Source organism: Antedon mediterranea, chromosome 10, assembly GCF_964355755.1.
Source record: "Antedon mediterranea chromosome 10, ecAntMedi1.1, whole genome shotgun sequence".
NCBI classification, from domain to species: Eukaryota; Metazoa; Echinodermata; class Crinoidea; order Comatulida; family Antedonidae; genus Antedon; species Antedon mediterranea.
In genome coordinates this window covers 19,402,775-19,421,061 of record NC_092679.1, presented here as the reverse complement: position 1 = coordinate 19,421,061, position 18,287 = coordinate 19,402,775, and the positions used below count along the sequence as shown (strand labels likewise).

General features: G+C 33.5%; 1 protein-coding gene across 5 annotated transcripts in view; it reads right to left on the bottom strand.

Annotated features, from left to right (window-relative positions):
• Positions 1-18,287, bottom strand: part of LOC140061158 (uncharacterized) — a 77,531-nt gene that overhangs the window by 46,891 nt on the left and 12,353 nt on the right. For 4 of the 5 annotated variants that reach the window (XR_011847412.1, XR_011847411.1, XR_011847414.1 and 1 more), the window contains exon 2: positions 18,174-18,257. The gene's annotated coding sequence lies outside the window, so the exon portion shown is untranslated. Of the gene's footprint in view, positions 1-15,483; positions 16,345-18,173; positions 18,258-18,287 lie in introns of those variants that run through there. The other variant, XR_011847413.1, reaches the window with a different exon arrangement.

Sequence of the window (18,287 nt, the reverse complement as noted above, 5' to 3'; positions counted from 1 at the left end):
ATTGTAGATTATGGTAGTCATTGAAATGTGTTGTGATACAATTATTAGTCGCATGCAACGCAACTCTACAGCTCACTATGTTGGTCGGTAAACACTAACAAAAATTTGAGCACGCGACTGCAGCCATGTATATGGCCTTGTTGTGTATATGCTTGTGGCGGGGCGCTTAAATCGAAGGGAGGGGTGAGCGTTTATTTAAAATGTTTCTGTCTTTTAGAATAAAAGTGACACTGTCACAGGCTCCATTTAACGAATCCTCTCCAGGTGCCAGTATATAATGATATAAAACAATGACACATCATTATCCTGAGACACTATATGAGACACGATTACACAATTTGTCATCTGTTTTGTTTGTAACTACAACTTGTCAACAATCAACACGTCTTTTGCATATATGCCAATACATAGTTTCAATATGTCCAGCTTTCCTGAAAACACCCTTGTGTACTGTAGTGTATTGTAGTATGATTTTATCATGATTTTAAAATACACTTCTGATGCTTTTATTGTCAATGCATTTAGTACTTAAAAAATAAAAAAAACCTAAGTTTCTAGTGGTATTGATAATAAATCTCCAGAAATATTGTTTTATTATGTACACTGGGAACAGACGTGTATAAATTATGCATAATTTGTCTGTGACATTAAAAAATATTATACAACAGAATGATGACAATGAATTGGTCTATTATAGTTGTCTCCGATACCTTTTCAATATCATGATTGTACTTGCACCCGGATGAAGGAGGTTTCATCCAGTTATTCTTATTACAATATTAATTGTGTTGTACTTTTAGTCGCGTCGCGACTCTACAGCTCACTATGTCCGTCGGTCGGTTGGTCGGTCGGTAAACACTCACTTGAGCACGCGACTGCAGCCATCTATATGGCCTTGTTTTATATCTAGGGTGTATTTATTTGATATACATATATTTTTACCATATTACACCAAAAACAATATTTTCTAGCATTATTATAAGCAAAAGTATAATTACAAACAGTAAAGGATTTGTTGTAATTCCTATAATGAAACCATTTAAAGCATCAGTTATTGCATACCATTTATTTAAGAATAAGTTGTGTAGAGGTATGTAGTAATTAATAGTATTTCTGATCATCTTTTCACCAATTTTTCTGTTAGAATGAATGTAAATATGTATATTTCCAACAATTTGATACCAAATTTAAGTTTCTACGACCAGTACTTACAGAGATATTAAGATGCCCTGGTATGTGGGTCAAAGGTCAGAAATGGCATTTTTGATCATTTTTCACTAAAATGTCTCATTAGACTGAATATGAATACATGCCTTCTCAACATTTTGAGACTAAAATTGACTTGCTGCGACCAGTGGTTGCCAAGATACAAGTACCTATTTGTGTTTGTTCATATAACCTTTGACCCTGACCCTTTGACCTTTTGTAACATTTTTCAAAATGTGCAACAAATAAATAAATGTATATTGCGAACATTTTAGGACCTAATTCAAGTGTCTACGACCAGTACTTACGGAGATACATACATGCCCTCTGTAGTGGGTCAAAGGTCAGAAATGGCATTTCCGGTCATTTTTGACTAAATTGTCCCATTAGACTGAATATAAATGTATACCTTCCGATCAATTTGAGACAAAAATTACCTTGGTGTGACCAGTGGTTGTCGAGATTTAAGGACCTATTGGTGTTTGGTATTATAACCTTTCACCCTGACCTTTTGACCTTTCGCCACATTTTCAAAATGTGTAACCAAGCCAAAAATGATTGTTTGACCACCCTAAACCAATTTCTGAAGTCAAATTCTCTGGACCTCAAAGTGCATACGAAAGTTGATCTAGCTACTAGAGTATACACTTTTCTGTATGTAAAAATGCATTTTTTTGTCTATTGTATTTTATATGTTATATTGTTATTTTAAAGGATTCACCTTAGTGCTATAAATGTGCCACCGATCTAAAGGTGTAAATTCAAATAAATAAATATATTTTCAACGTAAACAATACTATTCCACTCTCTTTTGGCATGAATGAATGGAATAGAATGACAATGCTTGTTTTATTAGCATATATAGGTTAAACCGGATGTATATTTTTAAAATTGTACAGGATAAGAATTAACTCAACCCCACTCTAATTAACACTAAATTAGAAATAGTTAAGTATAATTATTTTCTTTTCTACTACTACCAGGATCTAAACTAGGCTAAGGTTAATCAGAGAGAGAATTGTTATAGCTCATAATTATTATTATTATCTGAATTTGGTTGTCATGATATAAATAAATGATTAGATAAATGACTCCCACCTCTGTAGCAACCAGAGCAGGTGAATCTTTTTTTCAAAGTGAAATTTTTAATATATTAAGTATTAATCATAGCTCATTGGATTGGATTGCCGCAGATGTCAATTTGTGAGCATCATCTATCCTTCGATCAGTCTGATGTAGGCTTTACTAATATATTACATTGTGTAGGTTGGTTGAGATAGACGTCGACATGTCTATAATTAAACGGCATTAGGTCAGAAAGTTACTGCGATGCAGTTTTTTTTGCAGACTAGTCTAGAATGTTACTGAATTGTATCGACTGTTGTCATTTTGTTTTAAAATGATTGACAAGAAAGCAACACATCAGGCTGACGTTGTTAGTGACACACATTGAAGAATACGCGCAACGTCGTATGTACGCGTTACGCAGACTGCCTTTGTTCGCCGTGATATATAGTAAACCCCAAATATATAATACTATTTTTAAAAAGTAAGAAACCAATTGGTATGTGAATAATAATTTTTTAAAAATCAGAAGAAGGCCATCGTTTCAATGTTGTGCAAATGTGAAATATTTTTGATTTATTTTAAAATATGAAAGAAACAAAACAACACGTGGGTGTGTGTTGGTTGATATGATTATTGTATTTTGTTGATTTGTGAAAGATAAAAGACCTTGTATGTAAGTTTACCAAGCGTAAACCTTGATATGGGCCTATTTTGTTAATTACTATATACAGCCTACGTGTACTGAAAATCCCTCGGGCAAAGAAACAAAGATATTAATATAAGGCTGAGTTAGAAATGGAAAGTGTTGGTCTAAAATACATTTATACGTATTTCTTGATTAATATAGAAATCATGTACAAATCTTTCTCTTTTTGGAATTTGGTTAAAACATAAAATTGGAAAATTAATTGTAAACAACGCTGTATACTATTTTTAGACAAACAAAAAAAAACCGCCATAAAGATAAATAATATTACTAAAAGGAAAAACTCGTTCACTAGGAGTAAGAGCTAATTGTAAATGAGTGGTCAGTTTATTTCAAAATATACTAAACAATAGTAGGCCTACACAAGATAAACACCATCAGCACTAACGTAATGCATTACATTGTAAGATGTCATTGAGAATCAACGATACCTTTACTAATATGTACAATGTTTGCCAATAGTTGATGATAAATAAATTAAGCATACCTTATAATTTTTTTAAAATTTGAAATAGTATTATTATTATTATGATTGTTATCATAATTAAAATTACTTTTAATTGTCACAAATGTACTTATATGTATATAATATATTCATCAATGAGAATTTAAATAAACGTGAGAAGAACTCACACAAGACAACAAAAATGTTATCATAATTAATATATACAACAGAAAACAATATAACATTTATATGGTAAATAGTATAAATCTCTATCATCCTAGCCCATATGATGGGAATTCTTCCCTATCCACTACTGTCTAATTCTAGAATGTACCAACTGTAAGAACAGAATCCCAATCGTGACAACACCTACACCGACATTAATAGTAACAAACGTACTGTAATATATATTCTATATAAATAGAACCCTCATACTGTCTTTCAATGTCTGTCTGCCTGTTTGTTAAACCGGTTTTGTTGTTGATTGAGTTGACCAATGACAAAGCGACAGTTTGGATAATCTATTGCTTGTAATTGGTCAAATTACCTGCGTTGCGCTTACATCCATGGGGTGCGTCCTAGTGGGAACTAAGCTTAAGCCTACCACTTGATCAAGATGGGATTACATCCGAGGACCAATTATGTATTGAGTCAACCAACAAGTACGATCATCAAATGATCATATCATTACTCCACAATTTGAGGGGAATTATACTTGCGCCAGTAATTTAGTATATATTTTACATATTGCATTATTAGCTAATTAATAATATAAATACAAAATTATTTGAATTAACCTAAACTCCAAGACAGTTCGTGTATGCACTATTGCAATATCTACATTGGCAGGCTTTTGCGTTCATAAACGAATAGGTCCTGTTCACACCGGGATCACAGTCGTTCAATTGAATTGATTTCCATTCTACGCGGCTGTATGAACATAACTTGTGGTCTGAATCGATAAAAGGTCGCTCAAGTCTTGGAACCTGTAGAAGATAAAAAAAAATAAAATAAAGAAGAATGAAGATAAAAAAATAATGCATTGTATATAAATCGAACGATTGATTAATGTAATGTATTTATATATTCATTAATGTTTTGTTTACAATATGTTTTCAAAAATTCTAACTTTTCGATTTTGTCCGCCACGCTGATCAACGGTTTCAACGCTAAACTGAACTTTCATCACTCATAGATATATGCAAATTTAAATTTGCATATTTAGATAGTGATGATAAAAACACACTAATACAAACTGTGTCTATGTGGGTATTTGTCCATGGTAATTATTCCCACATCCTAAAATAATAATGCTCCGATAGTAAAGCTTGGTTCCCACTAGAACGTAACGCAAGGACGTAAACGCAACGCAAGCGTTTTAACCGATGACAAGCGAAGTTATAGACAGTTAGCAATCACAAGCGAATAAGCCATCGCTTGTGATTGGTCAATTCACTTGCGTTGCATTACGTCCTTGCGTTGCGTCGCTAGTGGGAACCACGCTTTACGGACCATGCCACTTTTTTTTTACTTGGAGCTTTTTCAATATGCAAGCCGATGCAGTGACTGCCTGAACTTCTACATGGGACAAGTTTAAAATCATACGCAGTAAAACGAGGTACTGCAGTAACTGCAGTAGAATAAAAAAGCTTGAAACATAGTGTTGATACGTCTGTTTCTGTCACATCGTATATAAATGATTCGTTACTGTGGTACTATGTGGCAATATAAACGCAACTTGAGGTAATAGTATATGAGAGATAATCAATCATTTTTAATGTATATAATATATTTGTTGTTTATACCTGATGCGTGTGACATCTGCCTCCACACGTATCTGTTCGTATAATTTGTGTCCGGCAGCCGTGCTTATGTGCTTCGTATTGTGTATTCTTTAATATTGAACAACCTAAAGCCTGTCCCTGTGATGAGGTTGCTATTAATGTACTCACTAGAAACACCAAAGGTAGCAAATACAACCAGTGTATGACACGCCAAAGTTGCATTCTGAAAACGAAAGAGGAATATAATTTAGTAACATTAAGGTAAAGAAAAATAAATTGTTGTTAAAATACTGTAATTGATAAATCTGTGAAACTTCTTTTACATTTGTTGTTTTTGTCTTTTTGTTCTCTTCCTTTTGGTTTCTACTCTTTCTCTTTATTGTCGAGCGCATCGTTTATTTGCGCTATATAGGCCCTATCTAATAATTATTAACATTTGGCCTAGGCATTACATGGTGTTATAGATATCGACAAAAAACGACTTTGTTATTCATAATGAATGATGAATGGATGTAGGCCTAGAATTTCTAACACAGTATCCAGTGACTCACAATGTAAACTCACGGAAAGTCACATAAATCCTAATATACCACTTCACTTACATTAATTTACTACTTATATTGCTATATCAATTAGACAAGACGTGTTCAGACAGACAACCTTTTGATTTGATCTACAACGAACACAGCTAAGTTCACGCCCATTAATGTATAAATACATGTTCCGGTATTTAGGTAAACAATTCACACAAAATTAGTCACTAAAAAATCACGTCTATCCACTTTACTGGTTATAAAAAATGGAACAAATTATCAATAATAGTGCCATTAGTTAAACATCTTAAAGATCGAATCGGCTATTAGTGTGGTTTATGGAATTGTAGAAAGTGACCTTGATTTGATGACTAGCTCTCCAAATGAAGTGTGTTCGAAATCAATGGTTTGCTAATAAGCAGTAGTATACAGTTTTCTATTCCAACGAATCTCCTATTTAAGCTTGGTTCCCACTAGAACGTAACGCAAGGACGTAAACGCAACGCAAGCGTTTTAACCAATGACAAGCGAAGTTATAGATAGTTAGCAATTAGAAGCGAATAAGCCATCGCTTGTGATTGGTCAATTCATTTGCGTTGCGTTACGTCCTTGTGTTGCGTCGCTAGTGGGAACCACGCTTTAGGTAAACCTATGTCCTAACTACAGATAGGTAACAACAGATAGGTAGTGTACAGTAGAACTTTTCCATTACGACACCCCTATTCACCCTATTCAGTGGACACATTATATTGAGTTGAGGTTTTACATTAAGCAAGTGTATGATCCACAGAGTTGGTATTGAGAAGTTATGCACAGTTTGATAAATCTAACAAGTGGTACAAGAATGTGGATTTCTAAAATCATATTTGTTTAAATCGGTGAAGTCTTGTCTACACTATCAAACTTTATGTGACAAAAAATGTGATGTGCCCATATATGAACATGATGATGTCATACCACTACCAAGTATGGACATGATGATGTCATTCCACTACCATATTTGGGCATATCACTACCATATTTGGACACATCACACCTTTTTTTGTCAAACCAGTTTAATGGTGTAGACAGAGCTTACTTTTTGAAAATAAATCAAGGATAGGATAGTTTAAAACGTTTTGTATCTGACATTACAGTTAGGCCCTTTAATAAACATTTTTATCAAAACGATGTTTTCGTAAGATTCTTGATACTCAACATTTAATTAAATTTCATAATACGGTTAATCCGGGGCACTTGATTCATAATTCCAAGTATGCCGATATCATAGCTAAAGGTCTAATATTTTGAAATTTCTATTTTTATCACATAATTTATAATAATATCGTAAGCAGATTTAAGAAATTTAAAATCTATATTATGAACAAAGTACATTCATAAATCCATAAAATCGATTCAACATAAAGTACACGACATTCCCAAAAGAAATACAAAAAATACACTGTGTACTTTATCTTAATTAAAAAACTGACCAACTAAAGAAATGAATAAAGAATTCCATCCTCTTGATTATAATGGACTAACTGAGAAAAATATCTTATCCTTCCGGCGTGTGATAAAATACAAAACAATCTTTTGAGATTATACAAAAACAAGCAAAATACCGTACATAACAAGTGCAATGTGTCCATATAGATATACCATATTTGGGTATATCACAACCATATTTGGGAACATCACACTTTTTTTGTCAAACTAGTTTGATAGTGTAGACAGAGCTTAACAGAAAAGTGGCTCTATACTGCTCTAATATTATAAAGTGATCTGGGGTGGACTCATACAGGATTTAAACAAGGGAGCCTCGCCTTAAGTTAATAAACTTTAATTATAAAAGCTCAAAGACATTGATAATTGATGTTTATGTTTCTGTTTCCTCTAGGTTGAGTTTGGTAACCTACAACAGACTAAGTAAACATCGGTTAAGCTTCATTAGGTATTTTAATGCGGGCAGGTGCGTTTCCTATCATTTGGATAAAACGCGTTTTAAAGCTAAGATGATAACACTTTGATTGATGTGCCTAAAAAAATAACGTCATTTGCGTTTAATATACATATAAAAACAATATTGATCATTGGTGATTTCTATTTGACATGTTTTCTCTCTGGCCTGTGGCATTTCCTATTTAATTTTAGGTCTATAGTTTCTGATATTTTTACCATTATTTTTCCAATTTAATAATCGGATTCCATACCAGATTTATGTAGGATATTGAATGTATCTGTTTTGTTAAAAGTTAAAATAACTCAACAGAACTTCCGACACTAAATAACTTAATCTGGAACAAGTCTTTAACCGAACCAAAATTCGATTTGCTTATTTAAAATGAGATTATGTTCTAAAACTATCTTGCTTTACTAGAATACAATATTCTTTATCTCACTTTTTTTCTGTTATCTTTTTATGTACAAATCTTTATCTCATAACAAATTATTCGACGCTTTTCAAACTAAATGGAATGACGTCCAAGTAGCTGAAAAACAAGAACAACGGCCGAAACTGAGAATATTACAACATGTAATGTACATTATCTCATATTCTTTCTTATTAGACCTTAATAAAAAGTAATTAGAAAAAGAAAAATTCATTTTAAACAATTTAAATGGTTCTTTCTATTAAATTCGTTCTAGTAAGATGCTGTTTATGCGGACCAAAATACAAAAACAACCGCTGTCATTTTGGAAACAAGCAAGCGTTTGGTTAGTATAGTAACTTTAATTTACCACATTAAATAATATTAATAACTTAACGATAGTGAAACCAATTTCGATGATTTCAGTAAACTTGAAACATTTGGTACCAAATTGTGTTATCCTTTAGGCCTATGTCACACTTTATAACTAGATAGAAAACTTAATTTCACATCGCAGTAGAAATGGCCAAAACTATAAAACACTTTGATTTACCTTTGAGGTCATAAATATGATTAGGCATAAACAGTATAGAAGAGCCAACTATAAATTATCAGCCTAGATTCAATTGAAGTATGTACTAAAGCACAAGAAATATAAAATAACTAAAGCAAAAATAATTAGTGTATAGATTTGGAAAATCTAAAATTAAAAGAGTTCAAAGAATGGGACTGGCGTGGTATACCAGTGGTGTATTGTTACAATCGGAAAAGAACGGACGTGACGTTTTTATTTTTATCAACAATTACACAAAGACAAACTGAGGCCTACAATTATTGGATAAAACCTTATTTCAAAATACAATTTTGTATTTCATGCTCTACATATTACAAAAAAACAATCATTTGAAAAATAAACTATGAAGAACGCTTTACAATTTTGCAGAACATTTGTCAAAGAAAGGAAGATTTCATTATATTAGTTAATGTTCAAAATCTATTACTTTACTTAGGTTTCCATTAGTAATATAGTCCTAAGTTGTATTCACCTTTTAACCCATGTCTATAAATATATATACATCGATGTCCGCCCTCCGGCTACGGAAGAATATTCCGGTTTATTTCCTCCTAATTCTTTAATTATGGAACTAGGGGGCCTACACACCTTTAACATCTTTAAAAACTTAATTGATAATAATCAAATAACTGCATTGCGCCAATTCCAAGCAAAACATCAAGGGAGAATTCTAATCTGAATTTTGATGTGAAATACGTTCAGTACATATAGCACATACAGGTCTATAAAACATCATAATTTACTTGAAAATTGTACACTCATCTAACGATAGCATAGTTTGGTGATGTGCCATAAATATCAACTCTAAAGCATCTTTGACTGAAAATGTTGTCATTTTAAAGAAAGGACATTTTGAACATAAACGATTGAATAAAACACTAAATTTAAAAAAGACAATCGGAATCTTTACACTCATAAAGTTACTTTCCACAAAACACGAAAAGAATGAATTTTAAATAGTCAACATTTTGTGTATAGCATAATACTATATTTTTGGCGAATGTTGGTTCTATTATGTTAGTTGGACTTTAAAACCTAGTGCGGTTGGGGATTTGGCACACATTAAACATAGGCCTAATACTAATTGTCGCAAGGCCTAGTTTTCATAAACCGATTGTAAGCCATAGCGTGACTATTCCTAGTGATCAAGGTATGGTATTAAGTACAGTAGTAGAAATTGGTTTTCAGTAATTAAAACAACTAACACATGCATGAGATATTTTGTTGACGTAATACGGCGAAAGACTACCAGTCCTCTCTAACTAAAAATTGATATGCATTCAACACATTCAACACTGACCTTACGAATATTCAGTGTAAAACTATATAGGCCTTTATAGTAAGAATAAAACTGGCTTATACGCAGGCCATGTATCAATAGGCATAGATATATGAATACTGTGATAAGTTATAACAAATATTAATTCGTACTAACCTGTTAAGCGTCGATTTCTTCTGTGCAGGAATGAGTCAATGTGATTATTTAGTTGAAGAAAATGATGAAAGAGTTCTCTTTTGAAGAAACCAACCATATAGGTATATCCCTCAAGTAGCAATCAATCTTGCCAGTCAGTTAATATGACAATACACGGGAAAGTCAGTTTTATTAAGCTTGTCTGCTCTCTGATTCGCGCCGTTTTTCCTTCATGTCCGTCCCACGAATCCAGTTTTCTTATTGACTCAAATGTTTTATGACGTCATGCGGTACGCAGGGTAGAGCAGTCATAGCGCCACTGCGTGGATTAAAAATGCCCTTTCCAGTTTGATTGATAAGGTACTGCGAGATATATCTAACTTTTGAGTTATAGTATTGTGCAATATTGTATAGTACTACATGTTATTTTAATCGTATTTAAATGTAACATTAAATTCAATTATATTGTATTATTTATTTTAAATATTTTTACTAAAGCAAATGCATTGACCAAAATTACTTGCGGTCTAATTAATTGGTCCAGTCTGCTGGACATCATTAATTTTTAAATTTCCCTTAAATTTGTTTGATGAATGTCCAAGTAAAGTGGTTCAACACTCACTAGCCTATTAACCACGTTTTGTAGTTCATTTCGACAGGTGCGGATGACGTGTATGCAAAATTGATTACGCACTGCGTTCAGACCAATCTGACACGTATATTTCAGGATGTTTATTTTGATATAAGCATTGTTCACGAAACATTACAACATATTTCTTTAATACTGTATTAATTAATACATTTAAAATGACGCATTTTAGAAACGTTGGTCTTTTTTTTTATAAAAACCTAAAGACTATGACATAACTCACTCTAACTAACAATAACCTTTTTCTAATTAATACTGTACTTTAGAGTGACTGAAGCAGTGACGTGTGATATACCATTTCAATAGAACTTATTGCAGAAAATTGTTCACCATTTTTAATTATAACTCAATTAAGATGGCGCGCTACAGTAAACGCATACACGCGTGTATTTACGCGATCAGCAAAAAATAGTGTTAAAAGCATTATGTTTGTGTTTTAAAGTGAACCACGAATAAAGACAACAAGAAACTTTTATACAGTATTAAACTGCGTATGAGGATGGGTGAATGGACACGTGACACTACAAAACACACACTTACGCAATGTCTCCTTCGTATTGTCACCGACGCGACACCTAATAATAATAATAATAATTGATAACTTCAATTCTGTTTGAAATCACTTGTTGTGCCTTTTAATTTTGATAGTACTATAACAGTATGTGATTTATTTTAAGTATATTTATCGAAATAATTTGCATTATTTGTCCAATTTAAATGGTGTACCGTATGTTATGTTTATGCTAAATCTTTATTATTACAGGCTGTTCATAAATGACAGAATGCCTTACTTGTGTAAACAACAAAAGAAAAATTACATAAGTTCGCGTAAAATAAGAATAATGTTATCGTAAGAAAAGAAGAAAAAAAAGTTCAGGCTTAGTTATTTACCCAAGTAAGTTGATGACAAAAAATGTGATGTGCCCATATATGGACATGATGATGTCATATCATTACCATATTTAGTCATATTACTGCCATATTTGGGCACATCACACTAGTTTGATAGTGTTGACAGAGGTTTACTTATTACTTATAATCGGCCCATGAAACTAATTTACTCGGGTAAATAAACCTGAACAGACCCACTCCTCGCGGCGTGCAAACAATTATTATACGGCTTATCGTACGCGCGAAGGAAAACAATGTGTTTTTTAACACTACCAATTCACCTACTCAGAGAGAGAGGCACTCCTAATAAAGGGACACTCCTATTATTAGGAAACTTTGTTAGGTCCCGAAGATGTCCCATCATCAATAGGGGTTCTAATGAAGCACGCACTGTACACAAACATTGTACATTAGGCCTATCCACTGAATACAATATTCAATCACGATTTACACGGAATCGCTAAATTCTGATGAATCAGTGTATTTAAAATGCAATGCAACGCGTGATTGTGTCCCTCGACTCAATAAGACAAAGTAAACAAGACAAGGAACATGACAATTAATCTCATCAATCGACATCACTCAAAATAGATAACATTCAAATGTCGATAACCCCATGTTGATTACAATTTTTCTATGCGAAGGACATTAAATCCAAACAGATATACTCATTTTTTTAAATATACTATTTATACGTAACCATTTATATAATTCACTCTAGGGGTAATATTAATAATATATCAGATTTGTAAAGCGCACATATCTACTAAAAAGTGCTCAATGCGCTCTGGGACTAGACTAGATGCATCAATGTTTCTCCTCTAAAGCGTGGTTCCCACTAGACGCAAAGTACTGTATTGCGTAATCACAAGTGGGAACCGACGACGCAATACTGTTGTAAACATCGCAAGTTTTATTTCACGCAGGCGGGGGCAAACACAATTATTGGAAGGGCATTTTCTAACGTTGCGTATGTTGCGTTACGTTGCGTCGCTAGTGGGAACCACGTTTCATGGTCTCGTCATGTCCTGTAGCCACTTACAGCGTTCTCTCCCATTACCATAGTGTATAGAGCACCAGTATGGCCCCGTGGTGTAACAGTGGTGACCACTCAATGTGTCAACAATATTATACTCGTATGTTCGAATCAAATCGAATCACAGTTATTTAAACACAAAAGGATGAGACGTATAGTGAGTGGGGTTAATGGCGTCACTGTCTAGTAAACGTAAATACATTGGTTACGCATGTTTTACGGTACTCTAGTATTGCTTGCAATACCCGAAACTATGCTATGAATTACCCTTTTTTAAATAAAATGTGTTTGACATTTTTGTCTTAAATGTATTCAATTTCTAAATAATCGATCGAGCTGTGTTACTTTCTATTCACGTTTTTGTTCAGTTTTAGGTTTGTTCAAAACCAATCATAGAATGTTTTTATTATTAGTTTCAATCTAAATCAACAAATTAAATTTTGCAGTTGTCGATGAAAATGCTAATTTAGTTTGCGAACTATCATCACATGTATTTGTATCCGCTTTTGTATTTGTATTTGTTTGTTTCTGTGTGTTAAACCTCATGTTATTGGCAAATTTCTTTTTGCTGTTGGTTGGGTTTCGAAATAAAATAACAATAAAAATAAATGTATCATCTTGGTGTAATTCACAATTACGTGCTCTGGCGCACACAATGCATTATGTATGTGACCAACGGCTAAACGTATCATTCCAAAGATTGTGCCCTATTAATCAGTTAACCACCTTGTTCGATCATAACAGCTATTATTCATTGGTATTTAAAAAGATTAAAACATGGCAGCAAAAATGCTGAATTGCGTTTCAATTTACAAAATATGTATAAAATTGGTTAAAATTACTTCTTAAAACAATTTTAAAAAGTACTGCTATAGGTGATAAAAAACAAATTGAACATCAAAATTAATACATATATGAAGAAACAGTTAGTCTTAGTTATTGAAAACCATATAACCAAATGTGGCCAGCCCATCTTAATGTTTGTTTTTAAGCGTTTAAATGTTAAATTTCTTTCTAAATTCGATCCAGTAGGCCTACTACTTTTCATAACTAAATTGGACCGTACAGAGATTGTGAGAGGGAGGGAGAGGGAGAGAGAAAGGGAGAGACGGGTTATTTAAAGCTTTCAGTTCAGTACACAACTTCGAATGACTACAAAATATTAGTAAAATAAATTAGAGATAAAGATAAATAGTTTGGTACATATGGCGTATAATACATGAGCTCGTATTTTGTATAGTTTACCGACCGACCAACCGACCGACATATTGAGCTGTATAGAGTCTATGCGTATGATATTAGCGACATGGAAATAAAATATGTAGATGATGATGTACTGAATTCTAAGGTGGTCTCCAGTGTTTTAGGAAAGTGTGTGACATGTTTCCTTTCATTGGAGGAATGGTTTACAAAGACAGTCCTTTAGGCCGTTTCTACACTATCAAAGTTTATGTGACAAAAATGTGATGTGCCCATATGGACATGATGATGTCATATCACTACCATTATTATTTGGGTAGGCCTTCCTCACACTTTTTTTGTCAAACTAGTTTGATAGTGTGGACAGAGCTTTAGACTTTCAATTCGCGTCATACCAATCATATAACATACAGCACTTACATCATTCTTGCTTAATGAAACAATGAATGTGATTAATGTTATGTTTTAGAAAACATTAGAAATCATATCCTCTGGCGGCTTCATTATATGGTTTCAACAAGTAGACGTTTCACGACGTGGGAGTATTATATTTGAATGAACCGTACCTTTGTGTATGCTCTTTGTAACTAAATGACTAAAACTTTTTCTACAGTAATCCATCAAGAAGTCATTCTCTATACACTAATTTAGGTCCGAAAACAAATGTTTTTCAGTTAATAGATTTGATCCAATTAAGATAAATATCATAACCATGGAACAGAGGGAAATGGCGAACAGACATCTACTATTGAGATGAGTTAAATTTGTAAGTAAGTAAATAATTTCTGGAGAATTTATAAATTTAAACGCAAATAAAATGTTCATAAATTGCTGAATATTTTGAAAAATGTATTCATATTGTTCAAAATGTATTCATATTGTTCAAAATGTATTCATATTGTTCAAAATGTATTTAACTTACTAACGGGCATATTAGAAATTGAAAGGACAACATGTGAATGTTATATTAGACTCCCGGACATTCTTGTCTGTTAGACCAAGGTTTCTTCCTTTTTACACATCAAGTAGGCCTTGTAAGTGTCTCAGCAGTAGACATATTCACACTTCATATTCATTGACAAACCAAATATATTTTGAGTTGGTAGGGGTAGCTTTTGGAAGCACAAACAACTATTGTGATTGAGTGCTTATCTCAGTCAAGAATATATTTAATAACCTTTAATAGGCCTACTGGATTTTAGACACTTAATCATTTTTACATCAAAGAAACGGCTCTAATAATAGGTTATCATTCATAATCGAGGAATATCTACATTACAGTATACTGTACATTTCGTGTATGATACGGTACGCGTGTAATATTCGTGCAGAACATAAGGTTATTATTTGACGCATCAGACTGGAGAATGCCACTCGAAAAATAAACGCGAGTATTCCGTGTGTAGAACAGATTTGAGGGCAGCAAACACATTGTTCATGACTGATCGTCGCCTACGCATTTTTGTTTCAATTTCAATAAAATGTCACCCGCCCTCTTTGTAATACCGTATTTCTTCGATTATTTTGTAATAAGGGTCGGGGGTGCGGATAGCTTGGCGTTTATTAGTCTCATTTTAAAAATCAAACAAATCACTAAGGAAATACGACAATTTATTATAAATACGATAGTGCTGACGTAGAGCCAGCTTAATTTAATTACGGTCGCCTTAAAAACACAAAAAGAACAGTATACCAAAAATGCCTAGAAAGAAAAAGAATACAAATTGCTGATGACTGCAGATATCATCCGGGTACCGTGGAACACAACGCTTTGTCTTCGCTAATATTCTCGATAATAAATTTAAGTTCCAATTGTATGATGGGCCGCTGGTGCATTTCTTCGTTGTATTTCGAAAAGTATGCGTTCCATAGTAATCACCACATTCATCAACATCGTCTGCAATTCTGAGGCTGTAGTCTGCTTGGTGGTTGTGGTGCCGGTCCAGCAGGGAAACGTCACAAGACTCAGCAGAGTTTGGGGATGCCGATGGCGACTCTAGAGCCTCATCGAAATTGTATTCAATAGAACAGTCAATATATCTGCCATTCAAATGGTCTATAGCTCGAATATCGTATGGTTCATCAGCATACGTTGGCCGTAGATGAGTTCTGCTCCTAATTGACGGTGGCGATCCAGACGTCGTAGGCGCATCGTCAATATTCCAATTATCGATATTTGGTCGGCTTACGGTTTGAAAGTTCATAGTAATGAGTTTACTCTAAAAAATACATAACTAGGGCCTATAGTATCACTGTTCGCCTCCGAATACTGAGCTCTCCCCGAAAGAATAAATTGAATTTAAAAACAAAATATGATCCGGCGAGAACGTCTCCAAACTTGACGCCTCGTCATTTACAATCCACAAAGCAATGCTAGTTGTAAAAAACAAATGTAGTAAACAATTAGGCCTAGTTACGGCAGGCCTACAATACGGCTTTGCAGACGTTAAGTGTGCGTAAATTCCGTGTGCGACATTTTCTAAAAATCTGAAATATAATATGATGCGCGTTCGTAAACATTCGGATCGTTTGAATATGCAAAGCAGTGTGGAAAAGTCGGTTTGCGCAATGCGGACAAACACATTTTTGGTCAATAGCAACGATTAGGCCTATAATGTCAATATATGTCAATATAGGAAGGCCTAAAACCAAAATCATAGCACCGCTGCGCTATATCATCTTTGTTAAAACCATAGTTGGCTTTGATCGCATTTGACGCGACCAAATTGCGCCCCAGGGGAAATATTTGCTGACGATACCAATTTGACAAAATCATTTTAAAGATACCTCCTAAACTTATGCAAACTTGTAAACAAACAAAAAACAACATGAAATAATCGATTGACCTCAAAACTACAAAAGTATGACGAATATTACTATTACCGATCGCATTGTCGGCACCTCATTACCTGGAAACATTTACAAAAGTTACCCTTTTGTTAAATGAGCCGGAGTTTGAAGGTTTTCTACAACAGCGATTAATTTTGTAAGGAACAAGGGTAACAATTCCGAATCACACGATTGAGTGGGTTTCTTGGCGTTGAAATAAAGTGATTGTGTCATTTCATACCCCACCGCTCGAGTTTCGCATTTCTCTCCATGAATGGCAACAATATCATCACACATTATAAAAACCTTATCATTTCGTACAATGTGCACGCGTGTGTGATCAGCTGATGCTTAAGCTCTGTCTACACTATCATATTTTATGTGACAAAAAAATGTGATGTGCCCATATATGGCCATGATGATGTCATATACCTACCATAATATGTTTGGGCATATAACTACCGTATTTAGGCACATCACACCTTTTTTATCAAACTAGTTTGATAGTGTAGACAGAGATTTATGAAATACCATGCAGCAAAGGTGCATTCGAAAATGTTTAGCTCTTGAATTTCACTCGGGAAGAAAAAAAAAAACAAGCGAACCCCCGCGTATGGGTAAGACATTTCTAAACAGTTATTCATCTCCTATAACTGAAGTGAAAGTTTTTAAAACAAAGAAATCCCCTAGTTATAATTAAATATGTTGATCTTTTGACACCAAGTGTCGCGAGCGATAAACTATCACATATATACGTGTTTTTTATTACCAGTGTTTTATACGACTACATGACTATGACCTCAAATACATTCAGTTTATTAGTATAGCATGCTAGATTATTTTGGTGGTTATATCCTCCTTTAGAAATGTTATCTTTTTGCAAAGTAGAGAGGAGATACCTAAACTTGACTTATATGTGAATGAATTAATGAACTTCTTCTGTGTATATACAGCTAAATTGATGTGGCGCATGCGGGTCTTTAAAACCCGGAAACTTTCTAAAAAAGTCCAAAATCATTAAAGAATATCTTATAAGTACGGTAATCTTTGGCGTAATGATTACGACAATTACTGATTAATTGGCGAAAATAATCATGCGGCGACTGTATGGTAAAAATTTGACTTACGAAAATCAATTTTAGGATTATCAACAATTTCGAAGCGCGGTACGTACATTGTTCGCAACACTCTTTACACAAACGTTACCTTGGAAACAGGTCTCATTATTCTGAAATCTTTACAAAGTTTAATTGTTTTGATTTTCCCGTTGGCATCTTGATATTTGCTGAGTAAACGAAGTAAAATTGTGAATAGAATGAAACGTGTTCCCATAAGAAAGAAGAACGAGAATGGGAGAGTTTCCATTCAAAATTTGAATTCCATCGGCGCAATTCATAGTCGCACGATCTGTATGGACGGGGAGGCCGCTAAAATCGACATTTAACAAAATGTATGTGTGTTGATTAAAACAAATCATATATGCTTACCTTATTAATGTGCTTTCGAATACAATTTATGAACCAAAATAACATGGCTTACCGAAGTAACATTACGTTGAACGTACAACAAATCTATTAAATAACAAATAGAAGATAGTTAAA